Genomic DNA, 14118 nt, shown 5'->3' on the forward strand with positions numbered 1-14118 from the left:
GAAACAGCAAATCATCAGAGCTAAGCACCACAATTTTTACTTCAAATATTGCACACAACACAAAAACTCATGTAAAGAGGGTCAATGATTAATATCTAACAAGTATTTAGTACTGCAAGTACAACCAAGACAACCCTGCAAATTCAAATTAACTGCTTCGCATATATTCGTAGATTTACATTCATGTATAACGGTAGAATTAAACTTCGGTAATTAATCTCATTTGCAAATTCCTGACAGAAATACGATTAACTCTGAAAATCAAGCCCCGATTTACAGCATATTGTTTAGATCTTATTGTATAGGTTGTATCCCCACAAACTTGCCCACCCACAGGCAGCTCAGATTTCAAAAGAGACAACATTTATAAATATAATAAGCAATAAACAACCACCAAGGTAGGTAAGGAACTGCCTCTGAATATCAAACATGGCCTGAGCTGACAACTCAAGAGGAAGAGAAGAAATCAGGTTAGTACTCAGTTCCTGGCTGGGATTATGGGAAGTGTTGTAGAGACAAAGAAAAGCCAAGACAACAAAACAGAATCCCAGAAATCACAGAATCTCAGAATGTCAGGGGTTGGAAGGGACCTGGAAAGCTCATCCAGTGCAATCCCCCCATGGAGCAGGAACACCCAGCTGAGGTTCCACAGGAAGGTGTCCAGGCGGGTTTGAATGTCTGCAGAGAAGGAGACTCCACAACCTCCCTGGGCAGCCTGGGCCAGGCTCTGACACCCTCACCCCAAACAAGTTTCTTCTCAGATTTAAGTGGAACCTCCTGTGTTCCAATTTGAACCCATTACCCCTTGTCCTATCCTTGACTGTCACCGAGAAGAGCCTGGCTCCATCCTCCTGACACTCACCCTTTATATATCTGTAAACATTAATGAGGTCACCCCTCAGTCTCCTCTTCTCCAGCTCCAGAGCCCCAGCTCCCTCAGCCTTTCCTCACACGGGAGATGCTCCACTCCCTTCAGCATCTTGGTGGCTGCGCTGGACTCTCTGCAGCAGTTCCCTGTCCTTCTGGAACTGAGGGGCCACAACTGGACACAAGATTCCAGGGGTGGTCTCCCCAGGGCAGAGCAGAGGGGCAGGAGAACCTCTCTGACCTACTGACCACCCCCTTCTAACCCACCCCAGGTACCATTGGCCTTCCTGGCCACAAGGGCCCAGTGCTGGCTCATGCTCACCCTGCTGTCCCCAGGTCCCCCAGGTCCCTTTCCCCTACACTGCTCTCTAATAGCTCATTCCCCAACTTACACTGGAACCTGGGGTTGTTCCTGCCCACATTCAAGACTCTACACTTGCCCTTGTTCTATTTCATTACATTTTTCCCGCCCAGCTCTCCAGCCTGTCCAGGTCTCTGGATGGCAGCACAGCTTCCAGTGTCACCACTCCTCCCAGCTTGGTGTCACCAGCAAACTTGCTGACAGTCACTCTATTCCCTCAATAATGTGCCAATTCCAGTCAGTTCTTAAATACAGACAGTAAGAGACTCTCACGCTATATGCTTAGCTAGATAAATATACTTGCTTTTAACCTGTTGCAGTCAGAAACCACTCAACATAGCCTAGATGTAAAAACATATTTTTAAAATAATACGTGATACAACTCGTTCAACATTTCCACATAGATTTTGTGCAATATCTGATACTCCCTTGCAAATTCCAGCAACGCCGTAGACCTGAATCTTGGAATTAATTCATATCTCCCACTGCATGACCGGCCTGGAAGGATGAGCGTGTTGGAAAGAGGAGAAAGGAATGAGGTAGAGAATCTCAGAATGAGATTCCCTGGGAGTTATTTGACATTTGAAAATATTCATGGTCATAACAGTGGAAAGAAGCCTCTGAATCCCAAGAATGTGCAAGTTCAGCCACAAATTGAACAGGCTGTCCCAGCACCAAGGTGAATTTTGAATATGGCAAAGAGTAAATCTTAGAGGATCGCGTAACACAACAGAAATCAGAGTCTTGGTTTTCTTGAAGGCAAAGTTTCTCTTACAAATGGAAAAAGTATTCAAGGGACTTTCAGACTTGACCTGAGGAAAAAATACTTCAAATATTGTTTACTGAAAACATGGGATTCTAAGAAATGTTTATTGTTATCTGATCAAATAGATCAACATAAAAATAGGAAATTAGGGAAAACAACAGGCTTGCTGTTTCGGAAAGATTTAGGTTGAGGTTTTTGTGACACTGGTGCTCCAAACATCATTTAATATTCCACTTGAAGCCCATAGACGCAGTCTCCAAACCGTTCTCTATGGTAAACCACACAGCAGCAATAAAGTGACGCTTTAATTATTGGGACTTCCCATTTGGCTGGATTTACAAGATGTTTAAAAGAATAGCAAGAATACTAAGAATCTAAAGAGATAACGGAGTCTGTAATTTTAGTTATTTAGCATCACTCAATGTCTCCTTCGGAAGGTTTTAAAACCTTTGTTTTCTTTTACTAAAGAAAACTATAGCACATAGAAATCTATATTTCATATTTTTAGCTGTCGTGTCAGATGTAACTCATTTATTCCTGGTTCTCATGCTCTCTTTGCTCATCTTCCTTCCTATTTTTTACTATATCCAGTTCCTATATCCACCCTTCAAGCAGTTCACAATATTTCTGAGTAAAAGGTGATGTCTCCTTAGATATTCTATGTTATCTTCACCACTTTCCTCATTGGGGATGTCATTGAATACAAACTATTATTGTTATTTTATTAAACAGCGCAGTTGCAGACCTTTTAATAAAGGACTTTTTATGATGATGAATTTGAAAATTACTTCAGTGGATAATGAAAGGAAGCCCAGTCTATGCCTGCAACAACATCCTCGAGTTCAACGGTTGAAGAAAATACAGAATATCAGATATATCTGAACAGAAAAAGAATAGAAAAAAGCAAATATTGTGTTCAGTTCTGGGCCCCTCAGGTCAGGAAAGAGATTGAAGTGCTGGAGCGGGTCCAGAGAAGAGCAACAAGACTGGGGAAGGGACTTGAACACAAGCCCTATGGGGAGAGGCTGAGGGAGCTGGGCTTGTTCAGTCTGGAGAAGAGGAGGCTTAGAGGTGAGCTCAGCACTCTCTAGAACGACCTGAAGGGCAGTTCTAGCCAGGGGGGATTGGGCTCTTCTCCCAGGCAGTCAGCAATAGGACAAGGGGGCATGGGCTTCAACTCTGCCAGGGGAAATTGAGGCTGGAGATGAGAAAGCAATTCTGTGCAGAGAGAGTGGTCAGCATTGGAATGGCTGCCCAGGGAGGTGCTGGACTCACCGGCCATGGAGGTTTTGAAACTGAGATTGGCCATGGCACTTAGTGCCATGATCTGGTCAATGGACTGGAGTTGGACCAAGGGTTGGACTGGATGATCTCTGAGGTCTTTTCCAACCCAGTCCATTCTGTGATTCTGTGAAAGTCATAAGAATCTGCGTGAATTCAGCGCCCAACCTGCTTTGGGCAGCAGGTTTGATTTGAGACCTCCTGAGGTCCCTTCCTTTGTGTTTCTGGCGTAAGATTTGTTTTTATGAAAAGAGAAATCTCAGCAGATGATGGAGATGCCATCTCATCTATATAGACGACATCAAGTGTCAAAATGAAATAACTGGGTAATGAACTCAAACGGGGTTTTCAATCCCGGCTCTTCTTCTAAAGATTCCAAGTCCCAGCATGCCCATGTCTTACGATTCACCGAGTTGTTCTCTCACTGATGTTTATATAAATGGATTAAAATTACATAACTGGCAACAAAACATTTACAAAGGATTTAGGTGGTTTTGCTGAATAGGGTAACAGCCTCATAAATACCTTTACATGCGTGTCCACAGCTAAATGGACAACCAAATACTGAAATAGATGCATAGAGATCCGAATGAAGCTTTGTTTGAAAAAATACAGCCTGGATTTCGAAGAACCGGGGGCCGGGAAATCACAAAATTGGGTGCCAGGTAACCGAGGAACCAGGTGCCAGAAAACCACAGAATTGGGTGCCAGGTAACCCAGGAACCGAGTTCCAGAAAACCACAGAATTGGGTGCTGGGAGACTGAGGAATGGGGTGCTGGGAAACTGGGGAACTGGGCAACAGGAAACCAAGAAACTGGGTACCAGGGAACCAAGGAATTGGGCAACGGGAATCAGAGGAACTGGGTGCCGGGAAACCAGGGAACTGGGCAACGGGAAACCAAGGAATCAGGTACTGGGCAACCAAAGAATTGGGCGCCGGGCAACCAAGGAATGGAATGCAGGGAAACCACAGATTTGGGTGCCAGGAAGCCGAGGAATTGGCCACCGGGAATCCGAGGAACCGGGTGCCAGGAAACCGAGGAATTGGGCACCTGGAAACTGAAGAACCAGGCAACAGGAAACCAAGGAACCATGTGCCTGGAAACTGACGAACCTTGTGCCTGGAAACCAAGGAACCGGATGCTGGGAAACTGAGGAATCAGATGCTGGGAAACCGAGGAATTGGGCATCGGGAAACAGAGAAACCAGGAACTGGGAACTGAGGAACTGGACGCCGGGAAACGGAGGAATTGGGCACCAGGAAATCGAGGAACCGGGCACCAGGAAACTGAGGAACCAGGCATCAGGAAACCAAGGAACCAGGCATCAGGTAGCCAAAGAATTGGGCACCAGGAAACTGAGGAACTGGGTGCTGGGAAACTGAGGAACTGGGAGCCGAGAAACCGAGGAGCTGTGTGTGTGAAGTCCGTCTTTCATTAGATACATCATCTTCTATTTGATTTCTCTATTCAAGTTGATCATTAGTTTAAGTAAAAATAACATCTAACATTACTTGTATTGAACTCTGTCTCTTCAAATCAAAATAAAAGTTATACCAATAACACTTTGCCTATCATTGTATTTTTCTGAAAGAACCTAAATCAATCGCAAATCCACAATAGTGATTACAGACAGGGCACTTCTAGAAACAATATTTGGTGCTGATCATGAATAAATCTATTTTCCTACACGGTTTAGTTACCTCAACAAGCAAAAACGTCCTTCTACAAAAGCTTTTCTCAAAGAACCTCAAGATTCTTTAAAATGTCTTTATTAAGATGTGTTGTTCACATCTCTGTGGCTAAATGGTTGTTTCCAGCAGCAATAATCAGCTACTGATATGAAAGCACCCAGTTAATTAGCGAATGGTTGTACTATCCGAGGAAGCTCCATTATGCAGTCAACCATGGGAAAGAGTTTTCTTTTCCACTATTATTAAATGCAGCTTTTGAAATTGTTTAATGCAGGTCTTGAAAAAGCATCTTTCACTAGAAAAATATCCTTGTGGCTTAATAACGGCAAAAGAAAACACGCAAAATGTAGCAGCTCCGTTGTCGTGTAAGAAGATTGGTTCTTTGTATTGCTTTTCAACTTTTAATTATTGCCGTAGCGACTACAATAATCTCTAATAAACAATTATGTGAAATTGTTGGACGGTGAACTGAAAATCAAAATGGAATTAAAGTATTTTCCTTGTTATATTTCATGCAGAAAGTGGCGCACCGAGTGGTTTTCAATATACAGCCTTTGGAAACCACAGTGGATCGCTAGAGTATTATCTGATGTGTCAAAGGTCAGGAATAAAACCGGGTTTAATCACACGTGAAGTTCACATCTGCTTAAATATTGGTGATGTAAGCACAGGGGACCATTTTGTTTGTTTATCAAAAAAGAAGTATATATATATATATATATTAAAAAAAAAACCCAGGTCATCAATTGATGGAATAGCAGGAAAACAGGATCGGTAAACTCCAACTGTGAGATTTACCTAATATAATACACTTCATGGAATCAGAGAATCATAGAAATGCAAGTTGGGAGGGACCACAAGGATCATCTGGTCCAACCTCTCCTGGCAAAGCCTGGTCTAACCAAGCTGGCCCAGCAACTGAATCTTCAAAGCATCCAATGGTGGGGAATCCATCACTTTACTTATCCAAAAACTCATTAAGTTCTTTCTGTGGGCAATAATCGAACAGATGAATTTCCCTTCTCTACTTGAAACCAGTTTAATGGTGGAATCTAGAAATGTCTTTTGGGTGCCAGTTGCGTTGACTTTAGAACCAGCCTGGGCCATAAGTTCAGCTTAGATGCCTTTTATCCTAAATCTAGGTTAGAAACATCAAACTGGAAATGGGTTTATATACCCTCCATTTCAAAAGTACAGATGGATCTGGGTCGATCTGTTAATGCATTTGGAAGTGAAAATAACTTTGTAATCTAAAGTTTAAAATACTGGCTAAGACTCGTCTACAGCTCAACATTGAAAGTTGTTCTAACGCTCTTTTGCAAATCCATAAGCATTAATTAATCACATAGCAATACTCACGTCGACACAACCATCTCCAAGGATTTCAAGTTCCATTTTGCTTTATACAAATACATAAATATATATAAAAGGATATATGTGTGCATATATCGATATACCTACATATATTTTTTGATCTATATATCAAAATGCATGCATATAAGACATGTGGATCCAGAATGTTGTCCAGTTGAGGCAATGGATAAATAAGCTTCATAGCCAGGGGAATTATAAAAGTGAGTGAGGAATTATTTCTATGACTTTCTCTTCTTCTTTTTCTTATTTTTTCCTCCACCAAGAAAGCAAAATAAAATAATTCCCGCTCTTTGCCTCCATTTTCTGCTTCAAACTTGTTTTCCTCCCAAGGTGCAAGTGCAGGTCAGCTGGAAATCGAGAGAAAAACATCACAGAAATAGTGGAGACCTTAGGCCAAAGGTCCTTTCTAAATGCCACTCTCATGGTGATGTATCCTGCAAACAAACCTCTTCAAACAGCCATTTCTGAGAAATCAAGAAGGAATTGCTGAAAAGGACAAAGATCCATTCTGACTAATTCACAAAAAAAATTGTTTAAGGCAGAAAGTAACAATTCATGCTCAGGAGCAGAAAGGAACCAAAAGTGTGACAAATTTGGCACTTTGATCAGCAGTAGATGGTTTTATATTGAACTCCACTCAGGCCAGGAGAGTTTAGACGAGGTTTCCTATCATTGAATGCAACACAAGTCACATCTCTGCACAGAATCACAGAATCCCAGAATGTCAGGGGTTGGAAGGGACCTGGAAAGCTCACCCAGTGCAATCCCCCCATGGAGCAGGAACACCCAGCTGAGGTTCCACAGGAAGGGGTCCAGGCGGGTTTGAATGTCTGCAGAGAAGGAGACTCCACAACCTCCCTGGGCAGCCTGGGCCAGGCTCTGACACCCTCATCCCGAACAAGTTTCTTTTCATACTTAAGTTCAACCCCCTGTGTTCCAGTTTGCACCCATTGCCCCTTGTCCTGTCACTGGTTGTCACCCAGAAGAGCCTGGCTCCATCCTCCTGACACTGCCCCTTTCCATATTGATCCCCAGGAATGAGTCCCCCCTCAGTCTCCTCTTCTCCAGCTCCAGAGCCCCAGCTCCCTCAGCCTTTCCTCACACGGGAGATGCTCCACTCCCTTCAGCATCTTCATTGCCCTTCGTTCTCTTGTGGAGATATTTGGGAATTTTTCTAGGGAAAAAATAATAATAATGGAAGTTTCTGGAGTGGAGCTCCCCAGGGGATGACTCACATAGCAAGAGAACTAAGCGGAGATCTGAAGAGACAAAGTAAATCATCAATAACACAAATAGATAATTTATTTCACCACGGCAGCGGCATGGCAGAAAAAAGGGAGCATTAAAAAGAAGTGCGAAGTTATTGTAATCCCATATCATGCACTAAAAAAGAAAGGGAGGGTGGTGGTTTGACTGAGCTGCTGAGATTTCACAGTTCAACACCCTACTGGGGAGTAAAAGAAGAATAAGAAAGATGAGCACGAAGAAATGTTATATGAGTCTCATCTTCTTCCTTCTCATCCACACCAGACATTTTTCATGAATTTCACTAAACGCAATCCATTAAAAGATACGGTAAATGTAAGAAAAGATACTCATAGTGAAGAGAGGATGAGGAAACATTTATGTATCAACCGTAAACTCGGACCAAGGAAGCAGCGCTTTCAGACGCTAATAAAAAAGGATCAATAAAGGCAAAAGGACATTTTGATTACAGTCAACTGAGAGGAAAAAAGATCTTGACACAGTTCACGGTAGCAGGAAAAGACATTTAATTTGGAGCTACATTATTCCACAAACAGCAGAGCGAAGATAAGGGGCAAAGTCCTACTTCAACTCAGGAGGGTGACTGGGACATTTCCAAACCTGAAATACGCTGTCAGCTCATTGATAAATTATAGAACATGACAGGCAAGATTTGGTTTGGGAACCGCTCTCAAATATCCCTTCTCCTTTAATCTTTCTCCCTCCTTTGTACTAATCCTGCGTCACCATTACCACCAGTGGATAAAGGTTGGAAGGAGCTTTTTTAGGGCCATCGCTTTCGCTATCAGCCAAAAGAGAAGTTCAAAACAACGTGAGATGTTCTCAGATGTTTTTTGGATTCCCTTCTGTTTAGTTTTCCTTTAAAAAATGGTCAAATAATTGACTCCTCGTGCAAAAGCAAATGGGATCGAGCGGTAAATTCATATTCATCCTGTACGGAAATACAGAACCATCCCGGAGCTTGCACATGGGCACAAAACCTTTGGAAAGACACAACACCAGAATCACAAAGTTGAATTATTTGCTGCAGACAATTGTTCTTTAGCTTTAGTTCAGAATTTGGGCAAGATTCTCAGTGGCTCTATGGCACCTGAAAGAACCAGCAAAGATCCTGCTGTTGGTAGCTATATATATAAATTTACAATGAATACAGTAAAACAAAAAGAAAATGCAAGCAAATCACTGTGTTTCTGTTATACAATAGGAAATATTCACATATTTAAATATAGTTAATGCTATTTTAGCTGCCTATGGTATCGGAGACATCTTCAACTGAATATGACAAGAAGAGTGACGTCTTTATAGCGATGTGGCTATCATGGTTCACTGTACACATAGGAATTCTATATTCCCAATATCAAAAAAGCGTGTGAAGATAACTGGAGTAAAGACAAACTATTAAAAGCACTAATTTAACAACACTGAAGCTCAAGAAGAATGGCCACGAATGGAAGAAGTCCTGTTTAGAAAGGAAAGATTCCTAAATCTGTAACCATGAGGTGAGCTAGACTGATTAATTAGCAGATCATTACGTTTAATTCATTTATTTGGGCAGCCTTCCTCTATTAAACCCAGCATCAAAGTGGTGTCCACCCCCCTTCCCAAGAAAAAGTCCACAGGTAGAATAAGGAAGGAAAAGTGTGGACGGATTACAAAGTAAACGAGTGCACTTGGAACGAGCATAAATATATCATAAATAAACCACATCATCATCAGTAAGGAATGATTCTGGGGAACAGAAGGAGGAAGGTAAAAAATCCCACCAGAAATAGATGTTATCATAAGAACTCTTGGGTCACAACGGATCCGCAGAGCTCAGAACCCAGGTCAGAGGAAAAGCTACAACACAGAGCCATTAATGTTTGTGCTTGATTAGTGGGTTTGATGTACAAATCAGTATTAAATGTTAATTACTTAATCAGCAACGGAAAGAGATCTAATTTGAATTAGCGCCAGTTCTTGACAAGGCAAAAAAATTAATATCGGGAAACGAAGTGACTTAAGTTAAGAAGTCCCACTAGTTACAGTCATCGATCAAAACTGTGTGAACTCTAAATACACACAAAACAGACTCCAGCCAAACTCATTTATATCTTTATAAACTCAAGGTGGTCATTAGGGATGGAGAAAAATGGTCAAGTAGCAAAATATTAGAAATCACTCTGAGAAATCAGAATCATTCATGAGGAGGAAAATATGAAAACAATGACGGTGATTTTTTCAATTAGAATCACAGCATGGTGGCTGCGGTGTTAATACACTTATAATTAAGCTTGGCCATCGCTCACGGTAGATTCGTTTCATGTTGCCTATAATATTGCCAGACTTCCATTGCTAGAAGAAAAATTGCCCATATCCATGTCTATATCAATTCAATTTCCACAAATCCCAGATAACTTAAATCCAGTCACTCGTCAGAACAATTTTAAGATAAGAATGCAATGTTTTAGCCGTGTTTAAATGAAAAATCGTTGCAATCATTTAATTAAAGAGTTTCAGTCGCCTCCCTGTTCTGAAATACGTTTGGAAATAGGAATTTGAATGTAGATCTTGGTTTGTTCGGTGTAATATCTCTTCCTCCAAGACTTCTCAGTCTGGAGAAGTCAGGTCTAAGTCAATGAAGCGAGGGATGCTTGTAACACAACGATATAATAGCCCAAGCAATTGGTTCATTTGGCTTTTTTATGCATATGCAGCATTCCCTGAACCTGCGCTCCATCTACTTCGCTTCCATCAACACCAAGTGTGGGCTTGATTTAAAACAAAGGATTAACCCATGTTAGACAGCAAGAGTTTTCCAAGTTCTACTCTAGGTAATACACATCGTTTAAATTCATGTAATAAACCGGTAGGGGACCAGCTAATACAAAATGCTTGGGATATCACCTCGGATATCGCAAATTCAGGTCCCAGCTGAAGCGCTGGACTTTATTACCCATCACTGGTTTGTGGAAATCACATTTATTCACTCACATGTGTTAGATTCTTACCTTAAATACCAAAAACACCCACCTCAACAACCTAACTTGGCAGGTTTTAAGCAAATAAAACTCATAACGGAAGGAAGATAAACAAGTTTCGAGTTTAGGCTGATGAGAATTCTTGCCTTGGTAGGGACCGTGTAATTGAGTACAAACAAATAGTTTTAGAATTAATTGCGTTATAATGGGAAAAGGACAAAGGGTAGCGCTTGCCAGAGCCTCCGTCAAGGTTGTTCTGTCATGGTTTGTTTCATTTGGGTTTTAATTTGTAAAAAGGTTCAATTCTTTGTCGGTTGTAAATCAAATGAAGGCCCGCCTGGGGACTCATCATCCCAAGCATCTAATGAAGAAAATACATCAGGGCTGCTGCAAATTTATCGGACGATTTCTGCACAAAGGAAACAAGAGAATAGCCAAGAAGAACCACATATTAATGAGGAACCCGATAATATTTAATTAAATAAATATTGAAGGCGATGCTCCAAGGAATGAAATGATATGGGTGTCGGACAGCCAAATTTCGAAGCAAGTTACTAAGATTTAAACTACAATGTTCGCTGTTTTTCTTTCTACTTACAGAACAAACATTCCTAACAAACAGTTCTTAGAAATCGGGCATCTACAAGCACTGTAATATCATCCATTCTCCACTGATGTTTCATTAAGAGTTTCCTTGAAAAAAGAAGATCTATTTTTCTTAACTCCATGCTTGTTACAAGTACTTTAATTCCTTCTCTAAAAATAATTAATCAAGTTGATTATTAGAATACTAACACAATCTTAAATATTACATTGAAACTAGTTAGAGAATTGTAAGAATTAGTTATTTAGAAGCCAAATTACGGGGGGGGGTTGATTACTAAGCAACCTTTTAAGTATGTTAGGAATAGTTGAGCAATATCACACACTGACAAACAACACAGGTTGTGATCTAGAACCGAAAATAAGTCTGTTTTCTGTTTCATTTGACCACGGTTGATTCTTGCGACTGAGAGGTTCTAAATACAGACCCATGCGAAGGTTCCTTGGGATGAACCTGCGCTACAGAAACTGAAACACTGTTGGTCCTCATGTGTATCTGTGTTGGTTTGGGACCTCAGGAGGAAAAGGTTGGGGCAGAATTGGTGTCTCCATGAATAAAATATACTATCTTTGTTACATATGGAGCTTCTTTATGGTTTTTTGGCTATTTTTTCCTATTTTAATTAGGAAGATGTAAGTGAAAAAAAGCTTTTGTCAATGACTAAAATCACTGTCCCCACTGGGGATTTAGTCATGGACTTCAGTTTAATCCTACCTTATTCTACAAGTAAAAACACTAAAAGCATGACGCTATTTCACAGAATCCCAGAATGTCAGGGGTGGGAAGGGACCTGGAAAGCTCATCCAGTGCAATCCCCCCATGGAGCAGGAACACCCAGCTGAGGTTCCACAGGAAGGTGTCCAGGCGGGTTTGAATGTCTGCAGAGAAGGAGACTCCACAACCTCCCTGGGCAGCCTGGGCCAGGCTCTGACACCCTCACCCCAAACAAGTTTCTTCTCAAATTTAAGTGGAACCTCCCGTGTTCCAGTTTGCACCCATTGCCCCTTGTCCTGTCACTGGTTGTCACCCAGAAGAGCCTGGCTCCATCCTCCTGACACTGCCCCTTTCCATATTGATCCCCAGGAATGAGTCCCCCCTCAGTCTCCTCTTCTCCAGCTCCAGAGCCCCAGCTCCCTCAGCCTTTCCTCACACGGGAGATGCTCCACTCCCTCCAGCATCTTGGTGGCTGCGCTGGACTCTCTGCAGCAGTTCCCTGTCCTTCTGGAACTGAGGGGCCACAACTGGACACAAGATTCCAGGTGTGGTCTCCCCAGGGCAGAGCAGAGGGGCAGGAGAACCTCTCTGACCTACTGACCACCCCCTTCTAACCCACCCCAGGTACCATTGGCCTTCCTGGCCACAAGGGCCCAGTGCTGGCTCATGCTCACCCTGCTGTCCCCAGGACCCCCAGCTCCCTTTCCCCTACACTGCTCTCTAATAGCTCATTCCCCAACTTACACTGGAACCTGGGGTTGTTCCTGCCCACATTCAAGACTCTACACTTGCCCTTGTTCTATTTCATTACATTTTTCCCGCCCAGCTCTCCAGCCTGTCCAGGTCTCTGATGGCAGCACAGCTTCCAGTGTCACCACTCCTCCCAGCTTGGTGTCACCAGCAAACTTGCTGACAGTCACTCTATTCCCTCATCCAAGTCATTGATGAATATATTGAATAATACCGGCCCCAGCACTGACCCTTGAACACTCCACTAGATCCAGGCCTCCAACTGGACTCTGCCCCATTGACCACGACTCCCTGGCTTTTTGACTCTGTCATCTGGTTTCCCCAATCACTTCCAAACCTTGACCAGCATTCACCATCAGTAAGGGCCAAATATCTCTAGAGTCATTCATACCCTGCTTGGCAGCCAAGCACAGGCCTAAATTGACATCTTTAGTGCAATTAGTATTTCAGGAAATTGTCTAAAATGCATATTTTGACTCATTCACTAACACACACCTTCTACAGAAATCAGCAATATCTCCCATTTTATTTTAAATTGGAGTTTGTATTTGAGATCAAAATGAACTCGGGTCAGCCCAGACCATTATTTAATGTTTTCAATACGGTCTCTGCGCGTTATATGCAGGACAAGATGTTATTCGGACTAAACTTATTCTGATCCTTAGGAATTTTAGCCCTTCTTTTCTCTCCCCATTGATGTGACATCTATTTAGCCAAAAAATTGTATTGAATTAATATTTGCAGGCATGCACTATAAGGGTGTTTCTATCCCTTCCATTAAATTAGGTAACGGTCTATTCTTCATTATTACTCCCCCCATAATGAAGAAACAGATGAATGTATGGCAGATAAACCACATACTCATCTTGGGGAGGTTAGCAATAAATGATCAAAGAAATAAAATTCTCATTATTTTTATTATTATTATTATTATTATTATTATTATTAATCACTGATATTTGGGATGCTCTTGTTGGGAGCTGAGCAATCGGGCTTTAAGCCACTAAAGCACTTGAGCATCTTCTTATCTGCGCACACCCAAGTCAATATTATTATTCACATGCTTCAACTTAAGCGCATGGAAAAGAGTGGAATGTTGAGACTGAACCCACCAGAAAAGCATAGCTAATGGAATATGGAAACATCAAAGGCCGGAATGTTCTACGGATGGAAATAACGTTCATTTTTAAATAGTTCTATTCCTCTAATTTTTGCTCCGTTTCATCAGGTCTTTGTGTCCAATAGAGGAGGAAGATGTGAGGATTACACTTCTAATGTTTATCCCTACTTCTTGTAAAATTATTGAACAGTAGAAAGGTGATTCACATCTGGTTTAACTGACTGAAATCAAAGGGTCGCGGCAGCGATGAAATGAGCGTAACGGGCACGTTTGCGCTTTTCCCATAGATGTTGCCCAACTTGAGGATGTTGAGCTTTTGTAAACCCCCATTAAAGAGCTTTCACCAACCGCTGGTGCAGTT

At 41.9% G+C, this 14118-nt stretch overlaps 1 protein-coding gene across 3 annotated transcripts in view; it reads right to left on the reverse strand.

Moving 5' to 3' along the window:
* The window catches only part of MSRA (methionine sulfoxide reductase A), a 291902-nt gene that overhangs the window by 218270 nt on the left and 59514 nt on the right, over positions 1–14118 (reverse strand). The window lies entirely within an intron of this gene.

The sequence above is a fragment of the Patagioenas fasciata genome, chromosome 3 (assembly GCF_037038585.1).
Source record: "Patagioenas fasciata isolate bPatFas1 chromosome 3, bPatFas1.hap1, whole genome shotgun sequence".
Taxonomy (NCBI): domain Eukaryota; kingdom Metazoa; phylum Chordata; class Aves; order Columbiformes; family Columbidae; genus Patagioenas; species Patagioenas fasciata.